Here is a 24,546-nt window from a genome sequence, read left to right as displayed (position 1 = left end):
GACTTAAAACCAAAAGCTAAAAGCCCATCGCCTACACAGAGCATGTACCGACGTGTATGTATACTTTCTCTTCAGATTGTCTTAAGTTCATGTTATATCTCTAATAGAAGCAGGAAAATTACCGATTTAGTTAGCTTGATGAACATACCTTATATGATTTGATTTGGTGTTTTAAGTCCACTTTATGCACAGCAAGGCTAATCGGGACTGGTCCTACAGTTTAAAGCGAGATCCGAACCGCTATGTACCTCCACCGGGTATCGAACGCGGGACCTCTTGATTACAAGGCGACGACGTTACCACTGCGCCATCGCGGATGTCCTCAACACACCTTATCATCTAAATTGTTATCACACAGAAGAACTTGCCAATTATCGTTGAAGCGAACTGAGCATGCTGTATTAAGAAACAAACTCTCACACAAAAACTAACTTTTTACTTACGAAACTCACACGAATTGAATAGAAATACCAAATCAAGTACTCAACTTAAATTATATTATGCATAGAATTAAGTAAGCATTTCTTCAGAATTTAGGTGGCCGCTAGATTCGTTTTCATATGTAAGTGATTGATTGTGATCAATTAGATGTAACCTTCGACTACTGAAGTGGTCGAATTTGTAAATATCTATCTAGGTATGTATGTAATTGAAAAAGAGCAAAACGGTAATACATGGCACCGTATACATTTAGTGATGAATGAAATGAGCATTAGGCACATCATGTGCAAAGGCAGCAAAATGTGTATCGACAAGCCAAAGTTTACTTCAGCAGGGACACACTTTCCTAGAGTATAAGTAGTAGACATGGGAAATCTAGGAGTGTTTTTCATAGCGTTAGGTAAGTGTACTAATTCCTAGTGTGTTTGTACTAATTAGGAAAATAAATTAGTTATCAAGCTGGTTTCCCTGTTTAACAAGTGCAGTTTTGATGCGCTAGTTTCTTGCAACTTAAAGCCGAATCACACGGAACTGGATTTTCAGTAGGAATGAACTACTTGGCGTTGGACTGGCTACCTTGTTGCTGCTTGTTACCGTACATAGGACATTACGCAGAGCAGAGAATCTAAAAAGATGAAAGAGCAATTTGAATAACGTTGTAGGAGAATTGCTGTTGTATTAAAAATTTTAAAAAGAAAAGGATGGACTAGAAATTGGCTCGAATGAAAAGATGGTAATTAATGCGTACTGAACAAGCTTTTCAATGAACTCGGGTATGGATATTCATACATGAGATTCGCAGGATTCATTCATAAAAGAAATATATATTTTGTTCAACTAAATATATCAAACATTTAATACACTTGTAATATTCAGGATTTTCATTATCGGCTAATCATGGGTGCGTTCCGAAAGTCTTAACGAAACGAACGCATTCAACGAAAATAACTGGGCTCGTGAATCTGGTGACACCAGTTATTTTACAGACTTATGGGACACTCTAGGCGAAAGCGCAGGCGCGGAGTTTGTTTAGAGAAAGTTTCCACATGGCGTCAGCGGAAGGAATGTCCTTATGGCAAAAATAAACTCTACTGTGGGCATTGTTACTCATTTTAATCACATTATAAGAACGGTTATAGACACTCATCTTGTGCATGTTGCTTCATTTCTGTTAAAATTATATACATTTTCCGAACTATTGCAGTTTGAATCCATCAGCGCCGTTGTCTGGAAGCAGCAGACGATTCTCACGGAACAAACCAGCCTCCTGGCCGTGCGTTTGGTGAATTCTCGTTCTTGCACGAATGCGACTTTTGGGAGAGCATAATGAAACTCACGAAACGCACGGAAACACTTACGGGACAGCCAGTTACCATAACTCGTTTAACGCGTTAAACTCGTGCGACTCTCGGACTTTTGTCTAGTACAACTCATCGCCTTGCATAAATATCTAAATATTAATGAACTGAACACGAATGCTCATCATCTCTGTTACTTTTTCTTTTATCGAGAAGAGAACAAAAACAATCAACAATCGGAAACCACAGACAAAAACTTTCCTTTTGCGAACTCACAGATTATCTTCACATGGTTAAACTTTCGCTCTGATTGGCTGTTCCACAGAATCCAGTCGAGGCAAGCCAGTTGCAATTAGAACATGTCCTATTCTTCAAAACCACTCAAAGAGCCAGCCCGGCGGCCATGATTTCCACCTACCAGGTGGCCAGTTCAGCGCCAACTATGACATTCCTACTGGATATCCAGTAACGTGGGATTTGGCGTTTAGTTGAGTTATGGTAAGTTTCACAAAACTTCAAACCTGGTCGAAATATGCTGCACAAGTAAGTTCAAACCATGATTTTCAATTTGCACCAGATCAGAGTGTCATCTCACCAAGTGGCATCAAAGTGGAGTCCTTGATTTTTAAGTGTGTATCTCTGACCATTTTTTGTTCCTCAGGGATACCGATACAACACTCGATACACAGCAATGAATGTATCCGGACAATAAAGTTCGAACCGAAAACGTACATTTGGACTGGACCTACAGTTTAAAGTGGGATCCGAACCACTTGTGCCTCCACCGGGTATCGAACCCGGGACCCCTTGATTACAAGGCGACGACGCTACCACTGCGCCTTCGGGGAGGCCATGGGGAACTTGAGACAAGTTGACGATGTTAATATATTTTGCCTCATAACTCCGACATTATTGTATGGAAATGGACCTAATTTTCCAGATACATACAGAGTGTCCAAAAATGGTGTTCACACTCTTTAAACAAATATAACAGAGTGTTTCTTAAAGTTAACATGACGGGACCTTTTGTATTTGAAACTGCAATGTCTACGTTGATTGTGTGATAACGCATGTAGGCATTCTGTGTTTTTTTGTTCCGTCACAGCCTGCGAGGCAGTAGGCATTAGTGCATACAGAGTGGCAGAGGTGAGCAAATCTTCTCTGGAGCAACGTAAGTGTCGAATATCCACCCAAATCTCCCGATTTAACACCGTTAGATTTGTACCTCTGTGAAACTGTGAAGCCACGGACAGAGACCTGGGACAGACCCGTTTGCGAGAGATCGCTCCTAACACGTCAAACATTCTGCTCAACACTCGCTCGAGCACGTTGCCTTACCACCTGCCCACATGGCACTTGCCAGGTATTGCAGACCCGTCAGGTACCCGAACTCCTGGGCTGCCTTGCAAGTTCCTTCAATCAAATGCACGCCCCTCTCACTGCGTGACGTACTTTCATCGCGTAGAAACTGTAGTGTTGCCAAGTGAAATGAATTTCCACTACATAGAAAGAGGAATCAAAGCTCCGTAAGCAGAAATGATTAAACGATTAACACATTCCCAAATCCGTTTTTGTGAGAATTATTCCCATCTGTCACTTCGGTGGCCGAGAACGTTGAATACTGGACTCAAGATATCATCACCTACAATCCCACATTCTAATGCCTTCCTGCGCATGGGCGTTCTTTGAGTGCGTCCCTTCCTCAATTTCATCATCATCACTCATCCTCATCGTCTCGATTAGCCAAAATGTGGCAGAAAAACGACGCAAATTAAAAAGAACAAAAAAATTAACCAATACGCCGCCACAAGTGTCTTTATTGGTAATAAATTTCAGTACCCTTTGACATGATGAATAAGGTTAACTCTAAGAAAATCCCAGGCCAGGACTCAAACATGTCACGTTCGATGCCGATATCATGAGTCGACCATTTAACGCGCTTGACCACCAAGGATTCAAAATACATCCTTATTATCTCGCTACCAACACTCTGTTGTTCTGTGAAACAGGTTAAGACACCGTGTAATAGAAGCAGTTTCGATACGGAGTTTTCTGCATGCTCGATCTTTCAGTAAATGAAGCTGTAAATGTGATGTGCATTTCCTGGCAATTAAATAACTAAGTAACTTTATCTTCCTCCGATGAGATAGCTCCTCTTAGCACTTAGTAATTTAGGAGCTACGTACAGTGGCGTACGCAAGGGGGGGTTACGGGGTTTAAACCCCCCCCTTCAGCTTGTGAAATATTATGAAAAATGCTGTGGAAAAAAAATTAAATGACCAATTTTCACAGTCAAAGATCTGGGACAATAATATTACTATTACTACTTTAATAATGATAATTTGCATTATTATTTCCATGCACCATGGAGAAAAGCACAGCATTCCAAACACACGCGTCTTTCAGAGTGATGCTTTGAAAATAAACACGAGTTTATGAGGTTAGGTTAGGGTAACTATGATTTAAAAGAGAAAAAAGTTGTTTTGTATCTCAGTTGCAACAATGTTCAATACACTGCCGTACGCAGGATTTTTATTTTCGGGAGGGACTGGAATAGTAAATGTGGATAGCTCATGGCTTCGTTTTGGAGGGCAGGATGCATAATAAAATATTTCGTATTTTTGGAGCTTTTCAGTCTATTAAAATTGTATTCAAATACAAAAATGGTAATCGGGATTCACTTTAAAAGAGGTTTCGCATTTACACATTTCGATATTTTAAAGTTCTTAACGGATTTTTATTTGAAAATTCTGATTTTCTCAAAATTTCGGTAGGGGCTGGAACACCATCGGCCACCCCTCTACGTACGCCAGTGTTCAACGAACATGTATTTTTTTTGTGTGTGTGAACAATGAGAATTAACTAAATAAAGTTATTGGTACGTTGTAAGAGGCTAATGTATAGACAAAGGCTAGGCGGACAAGAATACAGTCACCAGTCCGCCTTCCCATTGTATTGTTTACCGCAGCACGTTTGATGTCTTATCTCTTTAAAATGTCTCACCTTGTTGACTAGTTATTCAAACGACAATAAGCTTAACTATTACAAAACGTTTTGTTGGTAAGAACAGCGAGATAATTCAGATGTGAATTATCAGGGACATTTATGCGGGAAAGAAGCCGGAAAAATTCCGACTAATTCCGGGAATCGAACCCGGATCTCTCGCGTGGTTGTCAGATGCTCTACCAACCCGACCATCGCAGCTCCTTGGATGAGTTCCATACCTTGAATATTTCAATTTATTTTAATATATTTTCTTGTTTTTATGGATTTTCTTCACACTTAAAATGTCTCACCTCGTTGACCAGACAATTATTTCGTAACAAAGAAACAAAAAAAAATGCTCCCAGGATTTGATAAAAATCGAATGACGAGAAAGTAATTTCGTTCTAATGTTTTCATAAATACTATATTTATGTAGATCTCTACTACTTAATAGTAGTAGTAGTGGTATTAGTAGTATTATTAGTATTAATTTACCTAATTAATTAATTATAAGTATTATTAATTAATTGTGATTATTATTATTTAATTAAAGTATAATAAAACAATGGCAATGTGAATTTGGAAAAAAGTTTTAGAAATAACACCCCCCTTGATGAAATCCTGCGTACGCTACTGGCTACGTAAGTAGGCAAAACTGGCTGCAGGTGTCCAAGTGGAGAAGAATCGTCCAAAGCAACACTTTTCGCAGGCCTTCGGGTCTTGTCGAATGCCCAGTTATCTTGTAAGCGCAAAGAGGAACCCGGATAAAGACGCAAGTCGACTCGTTGGCGCAGGCAAGCCAGCAGGTAAACTTGTTCTAAGAGGCGGGTAAGAGTGGGTAGGAGAAAGAGCAAAGATTGTGCTCTCCACGGACATTGGATAACATGTGACATGCGAGTGTGGCTTCTCATGCCGTGAAAACCATATCTGCTGTTTGTCGACCTGGCCATCTCTGCTCCGGTATCCCTTTCTACACCCTCGATTTCAGGCACATTTCAAATATTTTCTTGAAAATATTTAGTTCCTCATAACAAACAGTGTTTACAAATAACGCGGAAGATAATTTTTTCCTTCTACGTGCTACGAAACTTACGTTTCTTTTAAAAAAAAAAATTCCTTGCGTAACGTCAAAAAGGTTTTTCAGAGCTTCCATGGTGGCGGATGATGGATTCATGTCACAGGCGCAAGTCTGAAGATTTCGGATCATGGATTCATGTCACAGGCGCAAGTCTGAAGATTTCGGATCATGGATTCATGTCACAGGCGCACGTCTGATTTTCTTCCATTTTCTTCTTATGATTGACTTGTGCAATGGGAACATTTGAGATTGCTATATGTTATTTGTGTGATATATTGGCGGGTTGGACATTTCAGACATTGGATTTCATTTATGCGACTTCAGAAATTGGAATTAATTATTTCTCTTTGGCAACTGCAGGCCGTAAAGGGGAGGGTTGTTTTTTTATAAATGACTTGTGGGATGGGATAATTTGCGACTTCTTATTTTTATGATGGGAAGGGAGTAGAGGGTGGTATTCTGTGGAAAAGGACAACAAGGACTTTCAACTTAGGAGTTACTTCATTTTTGGTCTTACAAATTTAACTTCGACCCGCAATTCAGTGCCTGGCCTTGGTAAAAAGAGGTAAGTTACCTTCTTAGGTTTAATTTTAGCCTTCATTTTTGGTATCTTCTTGTGTCAATGCGGAAAACAGTGTGAAATAGTGTGGGGGGCAGGTGACTGCGGCCAATTTCTAGCATGCCTTTAAAAGAGACTCTATAGATAAAGGCGGGGCCGCGGTAGCGGTACGGGGCGAGAGGTCAATCGCCCCAGGGGTGGAGCCCGGAATCGATGGAAATTTAGACTCAACAATTTCAAACGACAATATCTCAACTTCAAACGGCTGTACATTCGTAAATACTTGTTTCCGCGCTCCAAAGTTTTGTTCTTCATAATTAGCATCACATAATCTTCATGATGATATTAAAAAATAAGCCTAAGAAATCGAGGGTGTAGAATGGGATACCGGTCCCGCCATCTCGTCTGTAGCGTTGCAGACGATGTAATTATGCCAATGATAGTCTATAACTTTAAGATATGTGACATAAAAAAGTTCATACTTCCTGTTATTTACATTCAAAGAGTGTAAACACTATTTTGGGACACTGTATAGCTAGAACTTGTGCTACAAGAATAGAGTACACCCGATCATGGCAACAATGTTATGTAAAGCACACTCAAAGTGGGTGGTTAAGTTGACGAACTATGCGGGGCAAAATGAAGAACAGCCAACTCTGAGCCAATCAGCTGCTGCTATAATCTGTTACGTTCCCGGTCTTTATCATTAAATATACTTACTATTACTCCTTTTTGGAGAACACAAGACGTTCCGGCCTACTATGAGGCCACCTCAGACGTGGGAAGCAATTAAGGGTTCTTTAAAAAATCTTAATCTTACACAATCAGGATTCCATTAAACTTCTGCTGATCTTAATTTCACACAGCCGCACTCACTAAATTCGTCGTGAAAAAACTATAATAATCTTCAAAACATTGCTTGAGTACACTAACTAAATCATACATTTTTTAAAAAAAAATTACTTACATCAGCCATAAAAATCAATAGTTCACATGTTTTTAGGTTAGTTAATAACCATCGGAACAGACTACAAACTTGCGCCAAACAAATTATGACGTCATACTGTGACACATGTGGTTGCAAGCGTTTCTTTTTATAATTAACATATCAAACATTGAATTTTGTAAATTATGTGCGAGTGTAACAAATCAGACACATTTTTTTTTCTGCTGAAAGTTTTTCTGTTCGATTTGTTGAGAAATACAAAAGGCAATTTTATATTTCTTCAGATAGTAGGTAACATATAAATAGCTTCTTCTTTATATGTACGTCAGTATCAATTGCCTTCATCCTCGATTCTGTTATCTAACCGGAAGAAGCTGTGACCTTCAATATTCTAGGCACTATTGAAATCGTCAAATTTGCATTTTTTTTTTCAATCTATGTAATTGAAAAAGGGCAAAACGGATATGCATACATTCAATTGCTACCGGATGCTTTTAAGGATGAAAAATATGCATTAAAAACAACAAAATGTTCACCACTTGAATTACGAGAGCACCAAGAAAAGCACTCAGCAGCCACATCCTTTACTAATGTTAATGGTGTTTGTAGGCAAGTCTTCTTTTCTTGAGGAGTGACATAGTTTCTCAGTTGTAGCCATGGGAAAACCAGGGGCGTTATTCCTAGAGTCAGGTAAATATATGAGCTGCTAGTGTATTTGTACTAACTATAGTTAGTACATAGTATAGTTTCTATAGTTAACGAATACAAGACAAGCTGTTATCCATGTTTAACTAGTGTACACTCCAGTCATTTTCGGTTCTGCTGAGGTTCTTTTCTTGCAACATAGTAGTTATGAGACCATTACATAAAGTGTACCCCTGATCTAGATATGCTGTACAAGCAAGTTTTTAAACATTTATCTATGACTTCATTATTGGTGTAGATTGGAAAGAGAGAAGACTTCTAAGCAACTTATAGATGAATCAACGAGTTAAAGTGAGAACAGGAGACGAAATGACAGAAGGCTGTGAAATTGGAAGAGGAGTACGACAAGGATGCTGCCTATCGCCTACTTTGTTTAATATCTATTTAGAAGATATAGTGAAAAATTGTTTCCAAGGCACAGGAGGTGTCAAATTGGGAGGAAGAAGAATAAACTGCATAAGATTTGCTGATGACATGGCATTATTCGCTAAGGATGAAAGAACCATAAATACAGTGCTCAAAAAAAGTTTTGCATATTATGATTGCATGCAGTTTGAGTCACGATATCCCCAAAAGGTATACAATGTTCATTATGTGAGCAATGCCCAAGACAGAAATCGACATAATGCTCCAAGTGAGTTCGATATTCAGCATATAGAGGGCAGTAGTAGTTATTCACCCCCGTTGAAGTCGATAAATCAATTGATTGGAAAAGATCGATCAAAGATCAATTGATGACCAAGCCGTGTGGGCAAGCAAGGGTGTTGGTTTTGAGTGATGACGTCATAAATGGGTGGGGTTTATTTTGTTAGGAGTGATTTGATTGGTGTGACGTCATTGAATGGGTTGTGATTAATTTGTGAGGAGTGTTTTGATTGGGGGGAGAAGGAAAAGTCGGTTGGGAATTGATAAGATGGTTTCCTGTTAATGATGAGGTGACGGTTTGGGGGGAGGAGGAAAAGTCGGTTGGGGAATTGATAAGATGGTTTCCTGTTGTTAATAATGAGGTGACTGTTTTCTGGGAATGTTGATATGGGTTGAGGTTTCCTGTTGTTAATCAGGAGGTGACTACGGTTAGTTTTCTGGGAATGATGATAAGGGTTTCCGTTTCGGTTGGGGGGTGAGAAGATAAAGGAGTTGGAAAGGAAATGTGTTGGGATGTTGAAGTGATATGGAGAGATTGTGGAACACGTGTTGGGACATGTCGGATGTTTCTTGGAATGGGCGTGTGAAAGTTTGTGGGAACGCTGATAAGGTATGACTGTGTGCAGGATACGTTAGTAGGTGGCGGAATGGAGAGCGGGCAAATAGAAAAAAAAGTTTCCGAGAGGCAGCACGTGAATAGAATAAAAAAAGTTGTGTTCTCGGAGGAGGTGGAGATTCATAGTATACCGGGAAAAGAGGAGGACCGACGAGGCACGTGGGCGTTGGATGCCTTGCGCGAGAGAATGCGCAGAGAATATCAGGGAATTTGAGGAGGGGTAGGTAGGTATATAAGAAGTTTTACCGTGTTTCACTTACACAGTTCGACAGACTGTACGCTATCAGGTAGTAATCATCTGCGATTTTGCTGATACTTGTTCCTGGACGCCCTTGCTGCCACTTGTTTCTGGACGAGCTAGGTATAAAATCTGTATTCCGAGGTGAGTACGATGGGTTTCGTATCCTGGATGCTGTCATTTGTCGGTGGGATGATTGGAAAGTCATCCCCACCTGAACCGGTAACGGATGGTAGGCAGCTACCTACTTCTCAATGTTCACCAGAGCCGCCGATACGTCCAGGTGTGAGTACGGAAAAGAATACGGATGTGCCGAGCTGGATCAGTGAGGAAGAATTTCGTAAATCGTGGGAAGAAAAAAATGCGGCACATCATACATACGAGAAAGTAAAAAAACAGCGTAAGCGAAACTGTATCGACGGTGCTGGTGAACCTTTGAGAAAAAGGAAGCAGTCTGTGTTCAAGAATCTAACGTGCAATCCCTTATATGGATATACGGAACGTCCTCCAGGTGAGACGATGTGTCTGGCATATCCTGTTACGGTTTCTGGTCGAGGAAAAATGAAGTCTGGTAAACCAGAGAAGGCTGTAAATAACGGTGCAAAATTATTAATTTTCGATGCTCCTGTAAGGTACAGGGAGTCTCTATTGGTTACTTTTTATAATAAAGATTTACCATCGGAAACATATATGGAAATGGAAAGTGACGGTTTTCCGATCAACATGTATTTTTGCAAGAACCGTAGACATGGATTATGCGAGACACATTTTATTTACGAAAAAGCACCGGTATATTGCCACCTACCATACGGTGTGTGGTCGAACCGTGTGGTAGATGAGATAGTTGCTCACGGGTACAATGCAGGACCTTTCGCCGTATTGTCAGGAATTTCGTCATTTGACTGTATATGCCAAGAGAACGAATCGGAATTAAATTCGGAACATGTAAATATAGATTATCTACATGTTCCTCCAAAATGTGAGGTAAAAAAATATCTGATGATGGCGGATGAGAGACTGAATCGTGTTGTTTCAGGAATCGAATTGGTTCGATATGAAAATTTGGAAGAATTGTTAAATGACGAAATTCCACGTCTCTATCGGGTAGGATGCCACAGCCTGTACATGATTGTAGATTACTGCGATGTTTCGACGTTGATGCAGATGTTCCGAAAACATTATCGAGAGTCTGTGTTGACGTTGAACGAAATTTTTAAATGGTTCAAGAGTGGCATAGGTTTGGAAGACCCGACAGGCGTAATGTTGGGGGTGAAAGGTCGTGTTCTGGACCCTGAGGAGCTATCAGAGTACAGTGTTAATCCTGTAAGAAGAAGTGACCTAAGCAGAAAATATGATTTTCTTTCTAGCATCTTCAAGGTTGAAGATCAATTCAGTCGAAGTTTGAGTCCTCCGACACGTCGATTTCCGACCATCATAGAGGAGACGGATATCTGCGACGGCCTGTTCCATTTCGGTTCTTGTAACATGTCTCAAATAATTTATTATGAAATTCATCCATTGTTGCTGAAAAGAAAGATATTTCGATGTAAATTGTATAATACTGACGTGTGCATAAATAACAGTTTTTCTTTTATTTTCAGATGGCATTGTTACCTTTTGATTTCGACCTTTTGTATGCTGACCTTAAGAACGAGAATCAGAAGGGAGAAAGAAGAAGCCTATGGAATAAGAACCAGGCTAAGCATGCGGAGAAACATATTGCGTGTTACGTCGACTTTTGCGAAGAAAACAACTTAGCGGAAGATCTGTTAAAAAATCTGGAAGAAGTGTGCAAAGATATGGAAGTAAGAATCGACAATCTCATAAAAATGTTTTCATGTATAATCGGGAAAAAAGAAAAATCTGCGGCATTCGGGGATTTCGTCGAAAATATAAAACGTGGGCAGTATGTACCTTCCCATCTATCTCTTCGAGTGTGCTTTGAATTGATGGAGTTATTTAAAGGTGTCAGACAGCAGAAAGAAGAGGAGAAAATGGGGGACGAGGAGAAAGGAATGGAGAAGAGAATGGTGGAGCTTTTGAAAAAGAGAAAATTGAACAGCTAGAACTAACATTACTAATACACTAACACACTGTTCAATTTTCTGCGGTGGAATGCGAAGAGATAGATGGGAAGTTTATTGATTTGTTGCAATACAATTATTCACCTGTAGAGTTTCATTATGTGTAACAATTTCTGTGTATATATTTTGTAAACTGATGATCGGCACTATTGATTTGTTGCAACACTGATATTATATAATTACTCACCTGTAGAGTTTCATTACGTGTAAAAATTTCTGTGTATATATTTTGTAAACTGATGATCGACACCAATAAAGATTGCGATGTGTAAATATGAACTTATTATTTGACAAAATGAAATTAATATAAGGTACTTACATCGTCCCCGTTCTCCATTCTGATTCTTCGTTAACAATTTCAAAGTGTGAAATGATCGTAGAGAAACATATGCAGCTGCCGCAAACACAGATTCCAGTATCATATCGCCTTTCAAGATAGTAAGTTGATTGCTGAATCTGGCTAATTGGTATATCCGGTAAACTCTGATTGCATTATCATATCAAATTGGTGTCAACACTTGCGAGATGAAGTCACTGCTGGCTAATTGGCATATCCGGGAAATTTGGACCGCAGTATCATATCAAGTTGGTGTCAACAGTTGCGAGATATCTAATCGCTGCATGTGGTTAATTCCTTGGCAGACTCTGATAGAAAAATAATAAGGGTCTAATTAAATATACAGCTCTCTGACAGCCCTGTCGAGAAGTGTTGAGATAAACTGTTCTAATATAAAGTTCCTTCTTTCTGTTTCCCCAATGTAATGTTATGAACCGATCGGCAGGAAAAGTCTACAAATATGGATGTTATTAGTTGAGGCAGGTGTCTCCCATAATAAAGATGTATTTTATAATATTGGTTATATATGTTTCATAATGGGTTTGGGGGTATAAGTCCACTTTATGCACAGTAAAGCTAATCGGGATCGGACCTACAGTTTTAAAGGGGGACCCGAATTTCTATAAGCTTTCACAGGAAAATGCACAGTAAGGCTAATCGGGATCGGACCTACAGTTTGAAAGTGGGATCCGAACTTCTATAAGCTTTCACAGGGAATATATATATAAGTATAACATATATATATAATATATGACATATATAATTTTTGAACTTGACCTCGATCTTTGACCTTGACCTTAACCTTCGACCTTAACCTTAACCTTAACCTTGGCCTTAAGCTTTGACCTTGACCTTGGGATTGACCTTGACCTTTGACCTGACCTTGACCTTGAAAATTTCAAATTCGAATATCTCGGCTTCTAATTGAGGTAGAGGGATAATTCAAACGCTATTTTACTCAGAAAAACATGCTCTTTCAGATGAACCAGGTTTCATTCTCCGCCAGTTTTCTATTTTCTTTATTTACGGTCGGAGACTTTTGATGTTACAATCAAATGAAAGGTCTTGCCGTGCAGATTCCGAATATGTCATAACTTCCGGTCTAGCTGAATTAGGACCGCCAGGACGACTGTTTAAATTTTATTTCCGGTCGGAGATCTTTGATGTTACATTCAGATGAAAGGGCTTGCGGTGCAGATTACGAATATGTCATAACTTCCGGTCTAGCTCAATTAGGACCGGCAGGACGGCTGTTTAAATTTTTCGCATTTATATAAGTAGTTATGCACCCATGTTGAGTACGATATTTCAAATTTGAATAGCTCGGCCCCTAATCGAGATAGAAGGATGATTGATATGTTGTCGGACTCGGAGTGAAGTCCTCTTTCCGGTGAACCAGGTTTCATTGTTCTAGGACCAGCGGTTTCCTAGTTTCTTTATTTTCAATCGTAGACCCCCCTTCCGACCACTCTAATGAAAGGTCTCGACGTGCAGATTACGAATATGTAATCAGATTCGCTCTACGTCAATTAGGGGAGGAGGTAGAGCCTTTTGAAAAATTCCGTTTTTTTTTTTTTTTTTTTTTTTTTTTTTTTTTTTTTTTTTTTTTTTTTTTTGCGAAAACTTAAAATCGCTGTAACTCGGCTCCTAATTGAGCTAGGAGGATGATTGATAGCTTGTCGGACTCGGATTGAAGTCCTCTTTCCGGTGAACCAGGTTTCATTGTTCTAGGACCAGCGGTTTCCTAGTTTCTTTATTTTCAATCGTAGACCCCCCTTCCGACCACTCTAATGAAAGGTCTCGACGTGCAGATTACGAATATGTAATCAGATTCGCTCTACGTCAATTAGGGGAGGAGCTAGAGCCTTTTGAAAAATTCCGTTTTTTTTTTTTTTTTTTTTTTTTTTTTTTTTTTTTTTTTTTTTTTTTTTTTGCGAAAACTTAAAATCGCTGTAACTCGGCTCCTAATTGAGCTAGGAGGATGATTGATAGCTTGTCGGACTCGGAATGAAGTCCTCTTTCCGGTGAACCAGGTTTCATTGTTCTAGGACCAGCGGTTTCCTAGTTTCTTTATTTTCAATCGTAGACCCCCCTTCCGACCACTCTAATGAAAGGTCTCGACGTGCAGATTACGAATATGTAATCAGATTCGCTCTACGTCAATTAGGGGAGGAGCTAGAGCCTTTTGAAAAATTCCGTTTTTTTTTTTTTTTTTTTTTTTTTTTTTTTTTTTTTTTTTTTTTTTTTTTTTTTTTTTTTTTTTTGCGAAAACTTAAAATCGCTGTAACTCGGCTCCTAATTGAGCTAGGAGGATGATTGATAGCTTGTCGGACTCGGAATGAAGTCCTCTTTCCGGTGAACCAGGTTTCATTGTTCTAGGACCAGCGGTTTCCTAGTTTCTTTATTTTCAATCGTAGACCCCCCTTCCGACCACTCTAATGAAAGGTCTCGACGTGCAGATTACGAATATGTAATCAGATTCGCTCTACGTCAATTAGGGGAGGAGCTAGAGCCTTTTGAAAAATTCCGTTTTTTTTTTTTTTTTTTTTTTTTTTTCGAAAACTTAAAATCGCTGTAACTCGGCTCCTAATTGAGGTAGGAGGATGATTGATAGCTTGTCGGACTCGGAATGAAGTCCTCTTTCCGGTGAACCAGGTTTCATTGTTCTAGGACCAGCGGTTTCCTAGTTTCTTTATTTTCAATCGTAGACCCCCCTTCCGACCACTCTAATGAAAGGTCTCGACGTGCAGATTACGAAATTGTCATCACTTCCGGTCTAGCTCAATTAGGAGCCGAGCTATTTCCTTATCTACGTCCTTCTTCCTTTGTCGATAGATAAACATTTCACACGTTCCTTCGTTAAGAATTTATCTACATCCTGTTTCCTCTGTTTACAGATAAACAAGAAAACCGTTACATAGTGATATCAACGAGGAAAACATGTGGTGAAGACTGTTAATCATTTCCGGGATAACCACATAGGGTCAGTAGAACCGTTAGGATCGGAGATAACTGTTGCGTCATGTTTGCGTATATAAAGAACAGCGTTCTCTCCACAAAACAGTCTTCGTGAAATAATCATTGTACGATCATGGACGTACACTTATCCGCTGACGATCTGTTAGTGCTATATCGTGACGGATATTACACAACATCTGCACAATTACGGGAAGTGTTGGCGATTATTGCGCAGAAAATCATCGCGGGAGAAAATATCTCTTTGGTCGAGGAGTATGACCACTTACTAAGGACAGTGACAACATCCGCACCCGATCTTTCAGGAGGAGGATGGACAGATATTCCCGAAGAGTCCCCCGGCCCCCCGTCGACACCTGATTCTGTATCCCGAGTCACCAAGAAGGCGCAGGCATCCGACACAGGAACTTCTACAAACGCTGCATCCAGATCACACCCGGAGCCTTTGCCAGGACCGTCATGGAGACCGGACCCACCAGCAGAACAGCCATCAAATGGGAAAGGTAAGAAAAGGAAACGTGCTTCAGTGTCTCGTGAACAGATAGGGAATATAACATTACATAACATTCAAGAACGTGAATATCCTAAATTCCGTTCCAAGGGACGACGTGTTGAATTCAGTTTCTCACACCCGCCAGAAAATGTCGATCCTCACACTTGGATTCGCGAAGGTGTTCAAAATCTTCTCACCTACGTTAAAAAAGACAGCAAGGATGAAGACAAAATAGGTTTAACTTTGTCTAACATATCTGACCCAACTGTGAAAGATATTTACATCGGGTGGCATAGATGTGATCAGTTGCATAGTGATATGGTGTGGAACATTATGTACAAAATACTACAAAGTGCAAAAACCTTCACTGCTACAGATCGCTTAATTTTACGAGCAGACCATGTCAATATACCTGTTGGAGGTGGGGGTAATCGAACATATTGTTTACCTAATTATATGTTAAGCACTCAAAAAAGAAGTATCGTCGGTGTGCCGAATAGAAAAAAACCACTCTGTTTAGCTGAAGCTCTGGTCATAGGGAAAGCCCATGCTGATAAAGACCCGTCCTATACTCAATATAGAAGAAACAGAAATCTTCTTAAACCTGTTTTCGAACTGATGCGAAAAGCAGATGTAGATCTGACAGACAATACGTGTACTGGAAGTGGAATTCCGGAACTGAGAAAATTTCAGCAAGTTCTCCCTGAATATAAGATTATTGTATACAACAATCTTCGTGATGTTAAAGATGTTTTGTTTGAAGGACTGGTTGAAAACGCTTCCAAATTTATATACCTTCTCTATGATAATACCAGACAGCATTATGATGTAATAGTGAACCGTGTTGGAGCATTTGCGGCAAAACAAGAATGTCGCGGGTGTAACGAACTCATATTTCAAAAAGCTCATAACCATCTGTGTAAACAATTGTGTTGTATGTGCCGTTCAACTCCACCGTGTGTACCTGAACAGGGGGTTCGCAGAATATGCCAGACATGTCACAGAATTTTCAAAAATGAGAACTGCTTCACAAATCATGTTTCTACACCGTTCCGAAACGGTACTGTCTGCAGCGAAATCCAACAGTGTCCCCGATGTTTCAGAATTATTCTCACGAACAGTAGATATGAGAAAGTACATAGATGCAACATGAAATATTGTACGGTATGTAATTGTGTGAAACCTGTAAATCATTTCTGTTACATGTCTATACCGAAACCTAAACAGAACTCAAAATTTCTATTTGTGTTTTACGACTTTGAATGCTACACTGACATTCCTTATTTTGAGAAAGAAAAAACTTTTCTTCACGTTCCGAATCTTATCGTGGTGCAGACGGCCTGTCACGCATGTTACAAAAAAGAGGATTTAACAGTTCCGTGTTCTGTTTGTGGAACAAGAGAGTTTATATTCTGGGATGACCCTGTAGACACATTTCTGTCCTATTTGGAATTGCAGCATAAGTTTTCCGACATAATCATCTGTGCACATAATGCACGAGGTTACGATTGTACATTTTTATTACGGAGAATGTTGGAGAGAGAAATGAAACCTCGTGTCATCTTAGATGGTACCAAAATCATCAGCATGACATACCAAAATCTTCATTTTGTGGACAGTCTCAACTACGTTCAGACAAATCTTGCAGGCTTTTCGAAACTTTTCGGTTTGCCTGTTCAGAAAGGATATTATCCGCATTTGTGGAACACCTACAAGAACAGAAATTACATTGGACCGATGCCTCCTCCTTCTGCATACGGTTATGAATACATGAAAACAGTTGAAGATCAACACCGTTTCATGTCTTGGTATGACGTCGAATGCATGCGAAACATACCTTTCAACAACAGAAACCAACTTCTCCAATACTGCATCAAGGATGTTACCCTGTTGAGACAAGGATGTCTGAAGCTGAGACAGAATTTCCTAGACATATGCAAAATAGACATTTTCAAGGATTGCCTCACAATAGCATCAGCCTGTTCACTAATTTACAGACAGAAATTTATGCCTGCTAACACTATAGGAATAATTCCTAAAGGAGGTTACCATCATGCAGATCAGATGTCGAAGTTTGCATTGAAATGGCTAACCTACGTTGAAGAACAGAATGATGTAATACTTCTTCACGGCGGACGTACTCGTGAAAAATATGTCATAGGAGGACGTTACAGAGTGGACGGTTATCACGAGGAGACGAAAACAGTGTATGAGGCCCTGGGCTGTTACTGGCATGGTTGTCAACGTTGCATATCCGTTAACAGGGATATGTATCCGAAAGATGACGATGAAACCGATCAGGATAGTAACAGTCAGAAACACAGTGACATGTTGAACACTGCAGCCTTCAGATACGAGACAACATGTCGTAAACTTGCGGCTTTACGTTCTGAAGGATACCATGTCGTCACTATGTGGGAATGCGATTTCAACAAAATATTGAAAGCAGATCCTGAACTGAATAGATATCTATCGACACATCCTATTGTTTGCTGCATTCCTTTGAATCCACGAGACGCCTTATATGGAGGAAGAGTTGAAACAGTCAGGACTTATTACAAAATCAAGGAAAACGAGAAATTGCAGTACAACGATTTTACAAGTTTGTACCCTTATGTTAACAAATACTGTGCCTATCCTGTCGGACATCCTACAATATTTCTAGGAAATTCTATTCCTCCGGTAAATGAGGTTTTGAACATGGAGGGACTCATCAAATGTACTATTCTGCCACCGAAAACCCTTTTACATCCTGTTTTACCTACAAAAATGCACGGAAAACTGATGTTTGTATTGTGCAAGGAATGTGCTTTTAGATTAAAATGTGAAGGTACATGCAGCCATTCCGATGATCAGCGTATACTTTCAGGAACTTGGGTCATAGCCGAGGTGCGTAAAGCTTGCAGTTTAGGCTACAAAGTGCTGACCGTGTCGGAAGTGTGGAAGTATGAAACATCCATGTACGACCCTGTCACACAAACTGGAGGACTTTTTTCTGGTTATGTCAACACCTTCTTGAAAATAAAACAGGAAGCGAGCGGTTGGCCTTCATGGTGTAAAAACGACGAGGATAAGCAGAAATACATACAGGAATATTTCGATAAGGAGGGTATTCTCTTGGAAGAAAACAGAATAGAAGTTAATCCTGGAAAACGTACTCTGGCTAAACTCTGCCTTAATTCCTTATGGGGCAAGTTCTGCCAACGGGACAATCTTTCCCAGACAGCCATCATCAAGGAATCGAAGGATTTCCTCGATAAAATGACAGACCCAAATATCATAATCGGAGGAGTCGTATTCATCAATCAGGACACAGTTTTAGTGAACTGGAAATATGTTGAAGAAGCAGTCAGTCAGAACAGGAAAGTAAACGTTCCTATCGCTGCTTTCACAACATGTCATGCTCGTCTGAAACTTTATGAACTTCTAGAAAAATTGGGTGACAGGGTATGTTATTGTGATACCGATTCAGTAATTTACATAGATAGTGCTGAAATGGAATACCATCCCCAGACAGGTGACGCACTAGGAGAACTCACAGATGAATTGGCAGATTTCGGCACCGATGCGGTTTGTGAACAGTTTGTTTCAACGGGACCGAAAAGTTACAGCATGAAAATAACAAAACCGTTCTCCGAAGCACAGTATATCTGTAAAGTGAAAGGGATTACATTGAATACCTCCACATCAGAATTGATTAATTTCGATACCATGTGCGACATGATAAACAATGAGAAACCTGAAGTTATGGTCGAAAATATTTTCAGAATCAGAAGAACAAAACAGTTCCAAGTCATCAGTACAAATGAAAAAAAGCTGTTTCAGCCAGTATTGTTGAAACGACAATTCGACCATGAACATTTATCGTTTCCTTTCGGATACTGTGCACACTAAAATATGTCTGTAACGGTCCAGAGTTCGAACCCTTCGGGGCTGATATAAAACGTGTTCGCAGACTGACAGACCTTCATTTTTCTTCAGAATCTGTAAGACGTTTCTTCAGCATGATTCCTAAACTTTCTCATCCTTTCACCATGATGGTTTGCGGAGCATCAGGAAGCGGAAAAACTACTTTTGTGACAAACATGGTCGATTCCATCGTTCATCTTGTAGAAGGATCCGTCAAGAAAATCATATGGTGTTACGATCAGGAGAACAGTATTCCACAAAGTCTTCGAGATGTGCAATATCATAAAGGTATCGTCGATTGGCAGTCGTGGAACGGAAAAACTCCTACACTCATAATCCTGGATGATCTTATGATGGTTGCACAAGGGGAAAAAGTCGCCGACCTTTTCACAAAAGGCAGCCATCACAAAAACATTTCGGTGGTGTTCATAACACAGAATCTTTTTCACCAAGGAAAAAATTGCAGGGACATTTCGTTGAACGTGAAGCACTTTGTTATTTTTAAAAATCCTCGAGATATGAACCAATTCACTGTTTTTGCAAGACAACTTCATCCTCATCGCATGAAGGAACTCGAAAAAGTATATATAGATGCTACCACGCAACCTTACAGTTATTTGTATATTGATCTCTCACAGTCAACACCGGATCCTTTACGTTATCAAACAGACGTTTTCAACCAGAATTACTCAACTGTATATCTTCCTCAGGAATGTTTAAAACATCGAGATGAGGAAAACGAGGAAGACACGTACCAACTCACGTTCTAACAGGAATAGACATTCCACTTCTTTCAAGAAACATTCACCTTTCTTGCACGTGTTGAAAAATTCGCCGCCCAAAATCCGTAAATCATTATTGAAAAGTGCTCCGAAAAAAACGATACGTTTCATCAGCGAATGCTGCCTGAACGTTTTAAAAGGAAACGTGAAAATTAAACCGTCCGCAAAACGTCGTCTGACACCTTACAAGTCGGTCATACGCAATCTAGTGAAACCGAAAGTGAACATCGAGAAACGCAGAAAGCTTCTTGTTCAGAAAGGAGGATTTCTACCTTTACTTCTAGGCTCCTTGTTGTCGGGTCTTCTCGGTACTCTCATTCCTCATTGAGAAATGACATCTTCTTACAAAAAAATGATCGTACTTTCACCGGAACAGTTAGCACGTATTCGTGGTTCCGAATTGTCTGTGACTCAAAAATTATCCGTTCTAGATAAGAAGATGAATGATATTCTAAAAATGAAAAATATATCAGACGATCAAAAATGGCGTCTTTACAGAAAGGAACTGGACGAGTATTTATGGTTGAGTCGAAAATCCAAAGAACCATTACAGATTCCTATTGTGCAAGATAACGACGGTTCTTCTACTATTTCACCAGAATCGACGTATTTTCCTCAGAATCTGGCAGAGACATTACCCCGTAATACACGTCATCAGTTACAGAATATCATCGATGAGTACCAATCCACGGCACAACATTTGATAGACGAACGTCAGGAAAAAACACTTCCGGATCCGAAAACATTGAACTTCTCATCGTCGCCAACGGAAAGCCCTGGACCGTCTCATCGACAGAAGAAGAAGAAGAAGAAAGTGACCGTCCGTGTTTCCAGGAAAACTACACCTTTTCTGAGAACACCTGACGCTTACAAACTGGTTCCTCTGAGAAAAAGCCGTAGACAGAGAGATCGGTCATGGGAGTCTCTAAGTTGAAACACAATAAAATTCTCACCAAAATATATTACGATCCCCGACACCATGCTTCATTCTCATCTGTAGATCGTCTGTGGAAAGCGGTACGGGATAAAAATATATCCCGCGATACGGTGAAAAAATGGTTGATGCATCAGGAAACCTACACTCTCCACAAACCTGCGAGAAAAAAGTTTCCTCGAAATCATTACAACGTATGGAACATAGACATGCTTTGGGAAGCCGATCTCAACGACATGACATCGATACAAAAACATAACGACGGATACAAATATCTTCTGACAGTGATCGACGTATTTTCAAAATATGCCTTTGCATTACCGCTAAAAAATAAAACAAGCAATTCGGTAACCGAAGCTTTCAAAACTATTTTCGAAGAAAACAAACGGAAACCTGTTACACTACAGACTGACCAAGGAACGGAATTTACAAATTCTACATTCCAGAAATTTTTAAAAAATGAACATGTACAGTTCTCGACAGCAACAAATTATCCTGTGAAAGCGAGTGTAGTGGAACGTTTCAACAGAACATTAAAAGAACGGATGTGGAAATATTTCACCTCAAAACAGACAAGACGTTATGTAGATATTTTACCGCAACTTCTCGAAGGTTACAATACAGCAATCCACAGTTCCATAGGAATGGCCCCTCGAGATGTCAACGAAACAAACGTTTACATTGTGTGGAAACGTCTCAACAAACCTGACAAACATGTTTCACAACCGTCTTCAGATCTTAATGTAGGTGATATTGTACGAATTTCTGTCGTCAAAGGACATTTTGAGAAAGGATACGAACAAACGTGGTCACGAGAACTTTTCAAAATCCATTCCCTTGTTCAGCGAACACCTGTACCTGTATACATATTAGACGACTTAAATGAAGAACCAGTAAAAGGTACATTTTACAAACATGAACTGCAGAAAGTTTATTCGGATCCTGACGAAGAGTATAAAATTGATAAAATTTTGAACACCCGGGGAAAAGGAAAAAATTTGGAATACCTGGTTCGTTGGCTCGGATATCCGCCTAGTTTCGATTCATGGATCAAGGCATCTTCCGTAAAACAGTTATCGGGAAAATAATTTCCAAAACATATTTATATAAAAATATAACGGTACTGCGATCCAGTGAGTCTTCTGTGTTCGGCGAGAATGGATGATAATTTCTACGTTTACCTCCTATCATCTGCATCGGAGGAATATTTTCCAGACAACACACTCACCCATTTCACCGTAAAACTTGCTAAACGGATCGATCTGTCTCCAGAATTGTGGGAAGTCGGATTGGCAGAACTACATTATTCAACTCTATACGACAATGTTTTGGAAACTGATTCTGGAATGTTAACTCTTCCTGTTCGGACATATGCAAGTGCTGAGGACCTAGTCTCTACCATCATCGAATCTCTCCCCGACGACCTGGAAATAAGGAGATCCGTTCTCGAGAAATTCTGGCATTTTTTGACGGAACCGCAATGGGGAACATTTGGATCTACTACCTGTACGGATAACACACTCTATATTAACGAACAACCATTTTATTTTCCTGCAACAACATATACGATAGAGGATCTGATTTATTTCCTGAAAACAGACCCTGCTAATGTAGCTGTTCCTACTCATCTCAGGTTTTTCTTCAAACAGGCCGTGTACAAACATCTATCCGTGATAGGGGTTCCGAAGCCTGAACCTGACGATGCTCCAACAAATACCGTTACACCCATAGACGAAACTGATGACTATGCTAAATTTCGATATGACATATTGAAATCTATTTATTCTACGCACGCAATGTCCAATAGTGTTGTGGATAAAAACCCATACATATTTATTTACTCTGATCTGGTGAAACAACAATTGGTCGGGGGAGAAATGGTACGTCTCTTGCGTCTTACCCGAAAACAGTGTTCGGACACAAATACCTCTTGCACAGTACCCGTAGCCCATCAAACATTCGACCCGATTCATTACGTTCCTCTGGATAAAGCCTCTTTCGAAACAATAGAAATTGCGTTGTACGATAGAAAAGGAAATTTCTTACCTTTGAGAACTGGGTCCGTACCCACAATCGCTGTTTTACATTTTCGTAGAAAAGCAAAGTCCTTTTAAAAAACAGTAGACAGCTATTTCTCTCAGTCTTTGTCGAAAAGCGAATGAATCACCATGAATTCGCAGACCGAATATTATAGTAACCAAATCCGTGGAGGAATTGGGCCCATCTACCGTTCAACTAGAAATCAGAAAGGGAGAGGATTGGGGTCACTTTTCGCAGGACTGTTTAGAATGGTGAAACCTCTACTCTGGAGCGGTGCAAAGACGATCGGAAGAGAAGCTTTAAAAACAGGAGCTAACATTATCACCGACATTGCAACAACCCAACAAACTCCGAAAACTATTGTTCGTCAACGGGTACGTGAAGCAGGTCAAAATCTTCAAAGTAAAGCACGACGGAAAATCGACTCTCTGGTAGGTTCTGGTATAAGAACCAAACCTGCAACAAGAATTGCTCAGTTGATGTTAAAACGTTCAGCCACCCGTATTAGAACATCTACGATCCGTAAAAAACGAGCATCCAAAAAACGAAGAAAAACATCTGCAAAATCTAGGAGAACACGTAAAAGAAAAATCAAACAGAAGGTCTCAGGGAAAGATATTTTTGGATAATGATGGCGGATAACATGTGCATGATCTCGCAGTTCGACCTCTTCCGGAAAAAACCTATTCAGCAAAATGTGGAAAAAACGTACACAGCCACCTACAAACCTATCGCTTCCATCGATAATCAGAATATAATTCAGTTTGTCATACCGGCGGCAGGAACTGATTTTCTCGATCTTTCATCTGCCTATCTTCGTCTGCAAACGCAAATGGTTAAACAGGATGGAAGTCCCATGAGTGCTTCCGAAACAGAAAATGCCCTCACAAAAAACTGCGGGGTCGTGAATTATCTTCTCCATTCACTCTTTTCCCAATGTACAGTGACTCTCAACGGCATTGCTGTAACAACCGCCGATAACAATTACGCATATAAAGCGATCTTCGAAGCAGCTATCAATTACGGAAGCGATGCCGCAAACACGCATCTCACGAATGCCCTATGGTATTTGGACACACCTGAACATCAAGATAAAATCACTGCCGACAACACAGGTTTCACCACAAGAAAAAAATTTTTCCAGTATGTTCCGACGATCGGAAATCCTACGGAAGTGACAGCCGTGGTCGACCTTATGGGAAAACTTCACATAGATTTCTTCCACCAGTCTAAATACCTGATCAACGGTGTTGAAGTACGCATCGATCTAGCTAGATCACGTGACGCTTTTTACATCTGGGGAGACCAGACATCACCTACAGTAAGAATAAAAATTTTAAAGGCTGTTCTCGAAATAAATCACATCATTCCTACTCCTACCACCAGTTTGGCCATAGACAGAGCACTCACTTACGCTCCTGCTCATTATCCGTTCACCAGAAGTGTCATCAAAGCTTATTCTTACGTCGCCGGAACGCAA

At 39.9% G+C, this 24,546-nt stretch overlaps 1 long non-coding RNA gene across 1 annotated transcript in view; it reads left to right on the top strand.

The window, feature by feature from the left end:
• Positions 1-7,875: 7,875 nt before the first annotated feature.
• Positions 7,876-24,546, top strand: part of LOC145996513 (uncharacterized) — a 78,645-nt gene continuing 61,974 nt past the window's right edge. Inside the window, exon 1 of the long non-coding RNA XR_014442788.1 lies at positions 7,876-7,997. This is a non-coding gene — a long non-coding RNA (uncharacterized LOC145996513). The remainder of the gene's footprint in view (positions 7,998-24,546) is intronic.

The sequence above is a fragment of the Lepisma saccharinum genome, chromosome 12 (genome assembly GCF_977018435.1).
Source record: "Lepisma saccharinum chromosome 12, izLepSacc3.1, whole genome shotgun sequence".
Taxonomy (NCBI): Eukaryota; Metazoa; Arthropoda; class Insecta; order Zygentoma; family Lepismatidae; genus Lepisma; species Lepisma saccharinum.
Note: the sequence above shows the minus strand (reverse complement) of the source record. Positions and strands in the feature narration are given on the sequence as shown.